Below are 11,055 nucleotides of genomic sequence, written 5' to 3' on the forward strand. Positions count from 1 at the left end.
GGGTGCAACAATGAATGAATGGAATTCCAAAATCTCTGTAGATGTTCACTGAAATGAAAAATCAAGAAATTAAATAAAAATTTTAAAAATGAAAAAGCAAACAAAGAAAAAAACCCAAAAAACAAATAAGCCCTATCCAAAGTCCCACTTCTGCAGAGGTGTCCCTGATGCCAAGATCTGCAGCTTTGACTTGGGTCAGAAGAAGGCAAAAATGGATGAGTTCCCACTCTGTGGCCAGGTAGTTTCTGATGAGTATGAGCAGCTCTCTTCAGAAGCTCTGGAGGCTGCCTGTATGTGTGCCAAGTAGTGGCAAAGATGGTTTTCATACCAGCATGCCTCTGCATCCTTTCCATGTAAGTCATATCAACAAGATGATGTCCTGTGTTGAAGGTGACAGGCCCCAGACCTGCAAGGTGTCTTTGGAAAATCCCAGGGTACAATGGCCAGGGTCCTCATTGGCCAGGTCATTATGTCTATATGCACCAAGCTTTGAAACAAGGAACATGTGATTGAGGCCCTCTGCAGAGCCAAATTCAAGTTCCCTGGGTGCCAGAAGATCTGTATCTCTAAAAAGTGGGGCTTTACAAAGTATAATGCTGTTGAGTTGAAAAATATGGTGGCTCAAAGGTGCCTTGTTCCAGATGGCAGTGTTATGCCCCAAATCCAGTTCCCCCCAAGTCACCAAGGAGCCAACACCAGTGCAAGAGCAAGAGGGAATTTATTTCGGATTCGAATCCAAGCCGCTTGTCAGACCGAGCCAATATAGCAGGCAAGATGGCAGCTCCAAGTTCTGGGCATTGAGCCTCTTTAAAGGGGAAAGCCCGTGATAACAGGTTGTTACAGGATTGGCTGATTCAAAGGAAAAGAGCACAAAAACAGGGTGAGGAAAAGGAACTACAGGAGCGTTGGGGACTTTTCAGCTGTCTTGTCTTGGCTCCCGTTTGGGCAGGGGTTTTACTCCCCACCCCATTTTCAGTCTGTGGTTTTTCATGGAACTAGCTAGGGGCCTATACACTTTAAAATGGCATACAGGTTATAAAATGGCATCTCTTTGATCTCTCAGTTGTGGAGGGAAATTAATACATCCCCAATCATGGCTTCTTGGACAAGTGGCGAGCCCTGCATTCGTGAAGATCTTGGTTTGCACTGCTCTATCTTAACCAGAGCACCAATATATTCAACTTCCTGGCCAAAAAAACCCCCATGACTTATACTAAATGAAATATGGTTTTTCAAATGTTGATTAAAATGGTTGTTGTGTACCGTTGAGTCAGAACTGACCCATAGCTGAGTTTGAGGCAGTAAATTGCAAGTGAAATTTCCCATCTTTTTCTGGTAGAGTAGCTGGTGGATTTGAACTGCTTCCTTTGTGTTGGCAATAGCATTCCTTACCACCAAACAGGGCAACTACACCTAAATGGGCATAGGATTTCAGAAAGGAGGACTCAGGGGCGCAGTGCCTTACTTGAGCTGCCATTTGGATCCACCCCAGAGGCTCCAGAAAATGATGAGCAGTTTTCTCCCACAGAGACTGAGGGCCTGGAAAACCTAGTAGAGTGTCTCTATGAGTCTGAACCTAAGGCAATGACCTTTGGTTGATTTCTGGTCAGGATTTCTGACAGTAGCACTACAGATCACAGATCCAGGTCTTCTAGTACAGGCCTAGCTGGCCACCAGGGAAGAAATAGGCCCCAGGGCCTGCCAGTGCGGGCTGGAAGTGGCTTCCAAGCTGATGGTGACATACAGTCACTCCAATCTCAGCATTTTGGTGCACCTTCCCCTGGATTTCAACAGGATTTTCCCATGTTGATGTCACAGGCGAGGCTTAAGGCTCAGGAATGCCCTGCATCAAGAAGGATCCGGAACAGAGATTTGATTTTGAAAAACAAAGGTTGGGACGGGGCGGGGGTGGTGGTGTTGGCTGCAGACCACTTCCAACTATAGATGGAAATGAAAAGTTTGACTGCACAGTGCAATCCCAGAAGTGCGTGATTCGAATCCACCAGATGCTTTGCTGGAGAAGGAGGGACAAGCTCCTCCTGTACCAGTCAGATCCGATCTGATGGTACACACACACACAGACACACAGACACACACACACACACACACACACACACACAAAATTAAAAAGTTTGACTGCAGTCATCATGCAAATAAACCAGCTGGAGGAGGGTCGGAGGAACGTTGGCATCAGGAATCTCCAGGAGACCTAAGTCAGGGGTGGGGTAGCCAGGACAGTGTGGGGCTTGGCCAGCTGTAGGCTGGGACCAGGGAGGCAAGGTAGGGGCGGGGCCTGGGAAGAAGGCAAGCATGAGGTGGGGGCGGAGCGTAAGCGGGAGCAGGCGGGGACTGAGGGTGGAGCCTAGAAAGGGAGTGCCGAGGCGGGGACATATTGGGGTAAAGCCCGGAAGGGCAGGCTGGAAACTAGGGGTTGAGCCTGGGAAGGCAGGCGCAACGCAGAGGCAGGATTTAGGAGGGCATGCAAGAGGCCGGGGGCGGAGTCTCGGCAGGCATGACGGAGACCAGACACCTCATAGGAAGAGAGGTGGAGGACCAAAGCACCTCGACGCAGAGGTGCCTGCGCCTTCCCGGAGGGGCGTGGCTTAAGAGGCTTGCGCCTGCGTGAAGGTGAGGGGCGTGACCGAGGGCTAATGGGGTGTGGCTGTGCATGCGCAGTGTGCTGACCGAGGGCGGAGCCCGGGCGTGCGCGGGTTGGGGTACGTGGTTGGGCACGTCTGGCGCTTTCAGGCCGTGGGCACGCTGCGGGCATCTGCAAGCGGGCGTCCAGGATGTGACCGGGGGCCCTTCGTTCCACCTTCCGTACTTTAGGCCACGGCCAAAAAGGCAGGCCACCTTTGCGAGGTGAGAGGCAGGTCAGGCCGGGGTCGGGGCGGAGTCGGGCGGGCGCTGGGAAGCCCTGGCGGGGCGTTGCGACCAGCGGCTTTGAGGCCAAGCTCCCGGGAAGGTGCGGTGCCCTGCACCTTCCGGCACGGCCCTTACGTCCTGCGAGCCCTAGGGATGAGGGGACGGGATGCCACCACCGATTTGCTGCGCTTGTTCTGAGGAGAAAGGGCGAGGCCTCTCGGCCGGGGATCTCGAGGTCAATATGCCAGTGAGATGTTCCCGGCTCCCTCTGCGGTGGCTGTTTTTTTGGATTATTTTGGTTGTTAATTTCTAGGTTCAAGCAAAGACACGTCCATTCGGAGACAAAACTTTAGCGGCTGCATTGTTGTCATAGGTGCAGGTGTTTTCCCTCTGGTTTAGGTTTATGCTGCTTTTAGCGAACGTACTTCATGCGCCGCCGATCTTGTCAGGGGAAAGGAGCAATAGCCCTTTGACAGGGCGTCTCTGTAGCTCGAGTTTGCATTTCAGTAATTGCAGATTCATCTTTGTGCACGACCCAGCCAGCCCAGATCAGTCAGGCCTAGAAGCCCAGGAATAGCCGAACCTGGGACCGGACCGCTCGGTGCTGGGACCTGGTCCCCATATCTGGGAGTGGGACCTGGGACCTGACTGCCCGGACTTGCCCCTGGGAACTAGGACCTGGAACCTGACCACCCGGACTTTGCCCCCGGAACCAGGGATCTGGATCCTGGACCTGACCACCCAGAACAGGGACCCAGTGGGACTGGGATCTGACCGCGCGGATCTTGCCCCAGGGACCTAGGACTTGGACCCGACCTGGCCGCCCAGACCTGGGACCCGGTGGGACCTGGACCGTGGGACCTGGACCCTGGGACCTGGGATCTGGCTGCCCAGACCTGACCCTTAACACCTGGCGGGACTGCTGTCATTCCTGTGGGCCAGGAAGCACTCTCATTTCCAAGTGAACACTCCACAGCTATTAGGTATTCTAGAGTCATTCCTTTCCCCCCTTTCCTTCTCTGAGCAAGAAAACATGTTGTTATGTAGAGTCAGAACTGACCCATAGCTAACTATTCTGTGGGATTTCAGAGGCAGTTAATCACACAGGAGGAGATTGCTTATCCTTCTCCCATAGAGCAGTTGGTGGCCTCCTTTCATATTCCTTCAGGATTGCAGCACAGTTTCTTGCCACCAGAGCTCCCTAATAATTAGTTTTTTTTTAAAAATTTATAATGTTTTACATAGAAAGTTAATAAAATTCATATATGTTGTTTTTTCACACCAAATCTTTCCCCTTTCATTAACCCATCCTTCCCTCCACCCATCAAATTGTGTGATCAAGCTCTCCCCCTTGGATCCTCATACTTGTTCCACAATAATGGTCTTATACAGTATTTGTCACTGTGAGGTTGAGATAGTTCACTTAACATAATGCTCTCCAGTTCCTTCCATTTTAGGTAGTAATTTACAAAATCATTGTTCTTGTGTGCTGTATAGTATTCCATTTGTTTTTCTGTGATAGCATTATCTTTTTCACACAGCTTAAAGCAGATCTTTGACCTTAAGAGAGACATGGAATATGTCTTATTTTGTGAAATCAGTATATGACAAATGTGCAAACATACCTGACTGAATATTTTGCCCCTAGTCACTCTTCTTAAGACTTTGTTGCTGTTTTATCAACTCATTTCTTATTTGGTTATTTTCTTCGTGGTTCTTGGCAACATTGACTTTAAATAATTTTCAGGTTAAGAAAATAGACATTCTTGAACTGTCTCATTTCTTTTCGTACTGTCCTGAATTAATGTTACTATGCCACAGTTAAAAGTTTCTAGAAGTCATTCTGAAAGGAGAAAGCTGCACATCCCTACCCCCTTTAAAAGCACCTATTCAATGGTCTAGACCTGAATTTTGGGTTTAGGTTTTGTTGTTGTTAACCTTGATTGCATAATCTGTATTGATGAAATGAAAATCCTCTGCATAGCCTGTATTGATCAAATTAAAATCCTTCAGTCTCTCCTACTTGCTTGCATTTCCAGTTTCACCTATCATAACTGCAACCTTCTGTATTTAGATTTCTGCAGATGAGCTCCTTTTGAAGTTTTTCTTATTTTGTTCCCTTTGCTGAGAATTCTTTTTCTTCTTTTCTAGTTGATAAACGACCTGCTCATAAGATTTCAGTGTTTGTCTAGACATTTCATCCTCTTGTTTTGACCTAGTGGTGCAGTGGGTTACACACTGGGCCATTTAATGAAATGTTGGCAGTTTGAATCCACCAGTTGCTCTGAGGAAAAAAGATGAGGCCATCTATTGATGTTTTATCTTTAGCCTCAGAAACTTTGTGGGGTAGTATACTTTGTCCTGCATTGTGCCTCTGAGTCAGAATTGACTCAGTAGCAGTAGGCTTGGTTTATCTCTACTGATAAAAAGTTATACATTGTGCATTCCATGATTAGCATTTATCAATTGGTAGTTAATGATTTATGATTCATTTATATATGTATTTCCTTGACCAGGTTTTGGGAATTCTTAAGACACTTTTCGAATTGTGGCATTCACTGTTGTGTGGCACAGAGGCTCAAAGAGTATTTACTAAATTACTTAGTTTTTTGAGACAATAATGTTTTATTTTATAAAAAAGTTACACTTTATTATGTTTTGGGAAGGTTTGCACATGTTAGCTTCCTTCTTGACATTTTCTCCTAAAATTTGTTCTGTGACCTAAGTTACATTTTTCACAGTATGTTGAGTTTTCTTTTATTGTGTTGTAGTTATTATTTGTTTGAAGTTCTCTAGTTTCCCTGCTCTTCCTTACTTAGAGTAACTGTTGACTCTTTGGTCCCATGTGGACTTTCTTTCTTTTAATGAAGCAGTGTATTATTCATGACAGATATCTTATTTTTTAAATTTCTGTTAATTTATTTAACATCTTTTGCATATTTACTATATACAATATTTTGATTCTTTGAAGAAATAAAACTATGAATGAAATAAAACTTTCTGAAAACAGTATATGATTATGAGGAAAAAACACAAATGGTTATAATACTCAGTAGGTTACATGTGTTAAATACCACCAGAGAGATGCTAACAAAGGGAAGTCTGAGTGTACAAGTAGAGAATCAGGAATACTTTCAGAGAAGAAAATATATAAAGTAAATCTTGAAAGTAAAATTTTGTTCTGCCCAAACAGACAAGTTCTTCCTAGGGATGGGTGAAACCAGGCTGCTCCTTGAAGGCAGGAATTCTGAGGCTTTGTCTGACTTACTTTGGGCATGTTCTAAGGAGGGATCAGTCCTTGGAGAGGGACATCATGCTTGGAAGGATGGAGGGATAGAGAAAGAGAGGAAGACCCTTGATAAGATGGATTATTGATTTAGTGACTAGGGTAATGAGGGTAAGTGTATCAGAGACAGTAAAGTTGGCACAGGATAGAACATGTTTCGGGGCTGCTGTACATAGAGTCATAAGCGACTCAACAGCACATAGCAACAAACCACAACAATCTTACACAAGTCACACGTATAAAACCAAGAAACCAAACCAGTTTCCACTGACTGAGAGTAGATCTTTGCTGTCTACTGTTGCCAGTTGCTGTTGTTTCAGAAGATTGCCATGACTTTCTTCCAAGGAACCCTGATTGGACACCTACCTCCAGCTTTTCAGCTAGCACTGAGCATATTAACCATTTCCACCACCCAGCGACACCTTATATTGTGATCCACTTTGTTAATCAGGGAGCTTTAGTGGAGTAGTCCATAGAGTTGTACTGCCATCCCCAAAGCTGTACTCTGCTGGTGGTTCAAATCCAGCAGTAACTCCACAAGAGGAAGACAGGCAATCTCTTCTCCTGTGATACATAGCTTAAGATACTTAATAGATGGTCAGCTATGAGTCTCTTCAGTTTCTTTCTCTCTCCACTTGATGGTAAGGCAAAGAAAATTAATTTGAAACTTCATTTTTCTTGATGAATTTTGAGCATTTTGTAAAGCTAGGAACTTAAAAAAGTTCTTTTATTAAAAACCAGGGACATTTGGTTAAGCATATAGCAAGAAATACTGTCACAGAGGAAATTAAGTTTGAGCTTAGCTACTGTGATAAAACCAGTATATGAATGTGGAAAGACAATCTGGTTGGCTGATTATAAGACTACTAGTTTCCTTTAGAAAGTATGTGTTCTTACTATGCCCGTAAAGAGAATAATAAAATAAAAAGAAAGTAAAAGTTTAATTAATTTCCATTAGTCTTTGATTCAGATATCACCCTAAGAATCAGAACAGCACAGTCATATCTTTCAGGGACTTTTTTTTCCTCTGAAGTATTTAAAACTCTTTTCTACACAATGAAAATCATATAACTTTTATTTTGTGTGCTAATCTGTTAATTTTGTGAAGAAGTAACCTCTGTTAATACTTTCCATTAGGGAGCTCTAATGCCTAGTGGTAAGAAGCTGTTCTACAATACTGAAGGCACATGATTAGAATCCACCAGATGCTCTGCTGGAGAAGGAGGGGTAATCTCTTCCCTTGCCAGTTGGATCTGATTCAATAGTACACAATAAGAAAAAAAAAAATAGTTTCTATTCAAGATTTAAAGAGAGTCTTAGGGTGTTAGTCTTAGAAATTCTTTTTATTTTCAACTGATACAGTAAGTCTGAACTTTATTTAAGCACTTGAGTTGTAGTGTTTTGTGTTTTTCTCTCAATCTATTAGGGTCTAGCTTCTGAGGCCTGGATGAGAAAGGTCAGTAAATGGATGATCTAGTTCTGGTCTCAAAAGCAGGTGTTTAGTCTTTCTCCTCCTGTTTTTGAGTATTTGTGAAGAGCTTTTAATAACACACAAAAATTCTAATGTTAAATATTAAAAATATAGAAATTGAATTTGCAATATAGTCTCAATTTTTTTCTCCCAGTTTTAAAGATATGACGGCATTTTCCCAAGTTTTTAGATTTTTTTTACAAACTTTTTAAGAAACAAAGTAATAAACAACTATACTTTTTATTCTTAAAGTCTTACTAAAATGAGATTTTAATATAATAAGGTGGTGGCTGTTAGATACCACCAAGTCTACTGATACATAGGGACTCTAGGAACAACCTATTCCTATCCTGCACTATCCTCACCATTTGCTTTTTGCTCTAGGCCATTATTATAGTCATTGTGTCCATTCATCTTTTTGAGGGCCTTCCTTTATTTTTTCTGACCCTCTGCCTTTCCCAGTATTATATCTTTTTTACAGGGACTTGACCCACCTGAACATACATGCTTAAAGTATATGAGGTGAAGTTTCACCATCCCTGCTCTAAGAAGCACTCTGGTTGCACTTTCTCCACGACATACCTGTTTGTTCTCTTGGCAGTCCATAATATTCAGTATTTTTCTCCACCACCACAGTTCAGAGACATAAATTTTTCTTCTGTCATTCATAATCCTTGTCCAATTTTCAGATGTATAGGAAGTAATTGAGAGATCATGGAGTGTATCAGGCTTAATAACATGGCCAAAATTACCTGTAAGGTTAGCATATAGCCTACGCCTTAGAGCTTTTCTTTTTTTTGAATTAATTATAGTTGTTGTGATGAACTGTTGAGTCAGAATGGACCCATAGCTGACACATCAGCAGGCTTTGAGACAGTAAATTGCACAGGAGCAGATTGTCCATCCTTTCCCCATGGTGTAGCTGGTGCCTTTGGGATTGCAGCACAGTTTCTTACCTCTACAACACCAGAGCTCTGAAATTCAGGTTTGAGAAATACACTGTGCGTGGTGAATCTGATAATTTTCAACAAGCTTTTTATTTTACAAACAGTTGTGATTGTTAGGCGCTGTCGAGTTGCTTGCATCGAGACCCTATATACAATGGCTTAGACCCCTGCCTTATCTTGAACCAGTCTTACTGTCTCTCACACACCTGCCCCCAGTTACCCTAGTCACTGTGTCAGTCCATCTCACCCAAGGGCTTCCTCTCCTGTGCATCCCCTCACCCTTCCAAGCATGATGTCCTTCTCTAAGGACTGGTCCCTCTGGGCAACATGCCTAGAGTATATGAGGCGTAGCTTCAAATTCCTTATCCTCAAGGAGCAAGTTGTTTTCACTGTTTCTAGGACAGAACTGTTTATTCTCTTGGCAGTTCATGGCTGTTCACTACTCTTCTCCAGCACTTCAAGTCAGAGGCATTGATTTTCTTCTGTCATCCTTATTCATTATTGAGTCAGGGCTGTATCTCTTCTCCATTCTGTATGCTAAGCAAATCATTTGAGAAGCTGAACTTTATCAAGAAGAATGTGGCATCAGGATCAGAGGAGATTTGATCAGCAGCCTGTGTTATGCAGATGTCACACACTTCATGCTTGGGGCAGAAGACCAAAGACTACAGCCTTTAATATGGACTACACCTCGACACTAAGAAAATTCTCAGCACTGGGCCAGTAGGCAACATCGTGGTAGATGTAAAGAAGATTGAAGTTGTTAATAATTCTTACTTGGATTCACAGAGAACACCCTGATACCAACACTCAAGCAATCAGAAGACACATTACATTAGGGAAATCTGTCAGGTACTTCTCCCAACTACTGAAGAGCATAAATGTCAGTTAAAATGAGATGCTCCTGATTTAAGTTTTGGTCTTTCCAATTACTTTCCTGGCATTTGAAATTTAGTCAGTGAATAAAGATGACACAAGAACAGTTAATGCCTTTGAGTTGTGATTTTATAGAAGAATACTAAATATCCCGTGGACTACCAAAAGGACAACCAAATATGTCTTGCAGAAAGTGCAGCCAAGGTGCTTCTTAGGGGCAAGGATGATGACGTCTCATCTTACATACTTTGGGCATATTGTTAGGAGTGGCTAGTCCTTGAACAAAGACATCATACTTGGAGGGCCAACAAAATAGAGGAAGACTCTTGATAAAGTAAGTTGATACAGGGACTACATAGTCCAGGGATGGTGAGGATGGATCAGGATTAGGGCAGGATTCAGATCGCTTATTCATAGAGTCATTATGAGTTGTAATAATACTATCATATACACATTTTTTTTAATCAAAGCATCAATATAACTTTAAAATGTGCTATTCTATGCAATGTGTTCTTTTTTATTATAAGCTTCATACCTTTAAATTATTATACAATGTTAAAATAATATGAGTTACATTGTTATGATAGGGTATCTGGGTTGCTTCCCATTGTTTAAGTAATGCAGTTAGTGTATAGCTGTCCTTTATTTTGATAAAGTCCCAAGAGAGGGTTTATGATATTCAAAGGCTATAATGACACTATTGAAAAAAATATTGCTAGATTCCCCCCATGAATGATTGTGTTTACAATCCCTCCAGCAGATTTTTGATGACCGTTATTTGTTATTCATTTACACACTTTTATTTTTAAAAGTTTATCTTTCAAAGTGAAGATGAGTGTACCTATTGCCTAATATGATTATGTATGAAAAACAAATGCAGTATTTTTCTAATTGGTCGCTATGAGTCACAAACGACTCGATGGCACATAACAACAACAGCATCATTTGCTTTGAAAAATTGTCCATTGCTTATAAATTTCCTAGGTGTATTTATTAGTAGTGAACACCAGTCATATAATAATCCTTTGAAACATTCTGATGTCTTATTTTATAGTTTTAAATATTATTAAAATCACTAATTTTTAGAAAAGGATTTATCATTTTTGTCTTTTGCTTGTGAGGTATGAATATGAATGTCACTCCAGTATGTGATGCTTGTTGTTATGTGCCGTCGAGTGGCTTGCGACTCATAGCGACCCTATGTACAACAGCCCTAAACTCTGCTCTGTCCTGTGCCAATCACACTGTCTCTGACACTCCCATCCTGATTAACCCAGTCACTGAAGTATATTTTGTTAGCTTATGTATATCTGTTCTAAATGATAGGCTTTTGAAATTATATTTTTGTAGATTCATTACTTCCTAACAAAACTTTTGGAAAACTTATTTTTTTTTTCTGAACGCAAGTAAAACCAAACCATTTCAAACCCATTGCTCTTGAATTATTTTAAGTCACAGTGACCCTCTGTCAGGGTCTGAGGCTATAATTCTTCATGGGAGGAATGGCACATCTTTCTCCCATTCAGTGGCTGGTGAATTTGCATGTCCAACTTTTACAGAAGCCTCAAATACTTTAAAAGCTGCACAGCTCGGGCTTGTAATTTATTTTT

At 42.2% G+C, this 11,055-nt stretch overlaps 1 pseudogene; it reads left to right on the forward strand.

Moving 5' to 3' along the window:
* The window catches only part of LOC102867539, an 83,584-nt pseudogene extending 82,453 nt beyond the window's left edge, over nucleotides 1-1,131 (forward strand).
* The last annotated feature ends 9,924 nt before the right edge of the window (nucleotides 1,132-11,055 follow it).

This window comes from Elephantulus edwardii, unplaced genomic scaffold (assembly GCF_000299155.1).
Source record: "Elephantulus edwardii isolate Elephantulus edwardi_28Jun2011 unplaced genomic scaffold, EleEdw1.0 scaffold00305, whole genome shotgun sequence".
Classification (NCBI taxonomy): Eukaryota; Metazoa; Chordata; class Mammalia; order Macroscelidea; family Macroscelididae; genus Elephantulus; species Elephantulus edwardii.